At 41.9% G+C, this 3067-nt stretch overlaps 1 non-coding gene across 1 annotated transcript; it reads right to left on the reverse strand.

Annotated features, from left to right (window-relative positions):
- Positions 1-329: 329 nt before the first annotated feature.
- Positions 330-436, reverse strand: LOC127743160 (small nucleolar RNA R71). Its single transcript, XR_008004496.1, has one exon. It is a non-coding gene; the product is annotated as a small nucleolar RNA R71 (small nucleolar RNA).
- Between the last annotated feature and the right edge of the window lie 2631 nt (positions 437-3067).

Raw genomic sequence — 3067 nt, forward strand, 5'->3', positions numbered from 1 at the left:
ACTGTGGAATTAGCATCCAGAAGCCCACCATACATGCCAACAACTTTGAACTAAAACCCCAGCTCATCACCCTTGTTCAGAATAATTGTTCATTTGAGAGAAGTTCTCAAGAAGACCCCAATCAACACCTAAGCACCTTCCTGAGAATTTGTGACACTGTGAAGTCTAATAGAGTCCACCTGGATGTCTATAGGCTGCTCTTGTTCCCTTTTTCACTCAGGGAAAAGGAATCCAAATGGCTTGAATCCTTCCCAAATGAGAGCTTAACAAATTGGGAAGATGTGGTGAACAAATTTTTGGCAAGATTCTACCTTCCTCAAAGAATCAACAGTCCAAGAGCTGAGGTGCAGACTTTCAGGCAATAAGATGGTGAGACTCTCTATGAAGTATGGGAGAGGTTCAAGGACTTAACAAGAAGATGCCCACCAGATATGTTCAATGAATGGGTTCAACTTTACATTTTCTATGAAGGTCTTTCCTATGAGTCAAAGAAGGTCGTAGATCATTCATCAGGAGGCTCTCTAAACAAGAAGAAAACCATTGAAGAAGCCATAGATGTCATTGAAACAGTTGCTGAGAATGATTACTTCTATGCCTCTGAAAGAAGTAACACCAGAGGAGTAATGGAGCTGAACCACATGGATGCATTGTTAGCTCAAAATAAGATGATCACCAAGCAGCTAGCAGATCTCACTAAAAAAGTGGAGAAAAACCAAGTTGCAGTAGTCATCACTTCATCACCAGCTCAAGAAGGAGTGAATATAGGAGAAGAAGGTGACCGGGAGCAAGCCAACTATGTTGGAAACTCACCTAGACAAATCCATGATCCAAACTCCAAAACTTACAACTCTGGATGGAGAAATCACCCCAACTTTGGGTGGGGAAATCAACAAGACCAAGGTCAAGATCAGAGACGCCACAACCTCAATTCCAACAACAATGCAACTCACCCACATACCTCACAAAGATCCTATCAACACCCACCTAACCAACCTTCTCAACCACCTAATCGCAACCCACTATCTCTAACAGACGATAGGCTCTCAAAAATTGAGGCTCTACTTGAAGATCTATGCAAGGAAATTCAAGATAGTAAAGCTTTCCGAGAAAAAGTGCAATCCAACATGCAGAATCAATATGCTACCATCAAGAAACTGGAAACACAGATTGAATTCTTATTCAAGTAAGCCCCTGGACACAACAATTGCAGCAACATTAACTCAGTGCCAAGGGAGAAATGTCAAGCCATCACCCTCAGAAGTGGGAAGGAATTGAAGGAGACCCACAAGAAACCACCAAAGAAGAAATTGGATGAAGAAAACAAGGGACATGAGGAAGCTCGAACCTCCATACACCCAGCAGCTGCAATTAAAGAAGAGGGGAGAAGATAACTAATTCTCAAGATTCTTGAAAATCTTTAAGAAACTACAAATAAACATACCCTTTCCTGAAGCAATAGAGCAAATGCCACTCTACGCCAAGTTCTTGAAGGAATTGATGACCAAGAAGAGAAGCTGGAAGAACAATGAGACCGTGGTACTCACCGAAGAATGTAGTGCCATCATTCAACACAAATTGCCCAAGAAATTGAAAGATCCTGGGAGTTTCCAAATCCCTTATATCATCGGGGAAATCACAGTGGAAAAGGCTCTATGTGATCTAGGAGCCAGCATAAATCTAATGTCTTTAGTGATGATGAAAAAATGAAGATTGAGGAGGCCAAACCAACAAGAATGGCCCTGCAACTAGCAAACAGATCATTCAAGTTTCCCCATGGGATAGTAGAAGACTTGTTGGTGAAGGTGGGAGACTTCATCTTTCCAGCAGATTTTGTAGTATTAGACATGAAGGAAGGAGCTAAGACTTCCATCATTCTGGGAAGGCCATTCTTGGCCACTGCTGGAGCCATTATTGATGTCCAAAAGGGTGAACTTGTCCTTAGATTACACGAGGAGAAAATGACATTCGATGTAGTTAAGGCCATGAGTTACCCACACAACTCATTGGGAGAATGCATGAGGTTGGACTCAATGGAGGCTTTGGTGCAAAAAACTCTTGAAGAAGAACTTGAGGCATCAACTAAAGAAGAATTAGCAGCAAGCGAAGAGGCTGCAGCCGCTAAAATGCATGTTCAAAGCATGCTAGAAGAAAAAGAGGAAAGACAAGAAGTGCCCAAACTTGAGCTTAAAGCACTGCCACCCACTCTCAAGTATGCATACTTGGGAGAAAATAAAAGTTATGCAGTGATCATAAATTCAGCCCTCAGCCAAGAACAAGAGGAAAAGTTGCTTCAAGTCTTGCAAAAACATAAGGATGCCATTGGATGGACACTTGCTGACTTGAAAGGAATCAGTTCAGCCATATGCATGCATAAGATACTCTTGGAAGAGGGTGCCAAACCTTCTATTCAGCCCCAAAGAAGGTTAAATCCAGCAATGAAGGAAGTAGTGCAGAAAGAAGTTATGAAGTTGTGACAGAGAGGAGTAATCTATCCAATTTCAGATAGCCCATGGGTCAGTCCAGTCCAAGTGGTTCCCAAGAAAGGAGGAATCACTGTGGTGCCCAACAAAAGGAATTAGCTAATTCCTACAAGAACCATCACGGGCTGGAGAATGTGTATTGACTACATGAAGCTCAATGAAGCCACAAGAAAAGATCATTTCCCACTTTCTTTCATGGATCAGATGCTGGAAAGGCTTGCAGGACATGCATATTATTATTTTCTAGATGGTTATTCAGGATATAACCAAATTGTGGTTGATCCAAGAGACCAAGAGAAAACATTATTCACCTGCCCATATGGAGTGTTTGCCTACAGGCGCATGCCATTTGGGCTATGTAATGCACCCGCAACTTTTCAACGCTGCATGCTTTCCATATTTTCAGATATGATAGAGAAGTTCGTTGAAGTTTTCATGGATGACTTCTCAGTATTCGGAGACTCCTTCCCTGATTGCCTAAACCATCTGGCCTTGGTATTGAAAAGATGTCAAGAAACCAACTTAGTCTTGAATTGGGAAAAATGTCACTTCATGGTGACAGATGGAATAGTTCTTGGCCATAAAGT

This window comes from Arachis duranensis, chromosome 1 (assembly GCF_000817695.3).
Source record: "Arachis duranensis cultivar V14167 chromosome 1, aradu.V14167.gnm2.J7QH, whole genome shotgun sequence".
NCBI classification, from domain to species: Eukaryota; Viridiplantae; Streptophyta; class Magnoliopsida; order Fabales; family Fabaceae; genus Arachis; species Arachis duranensis.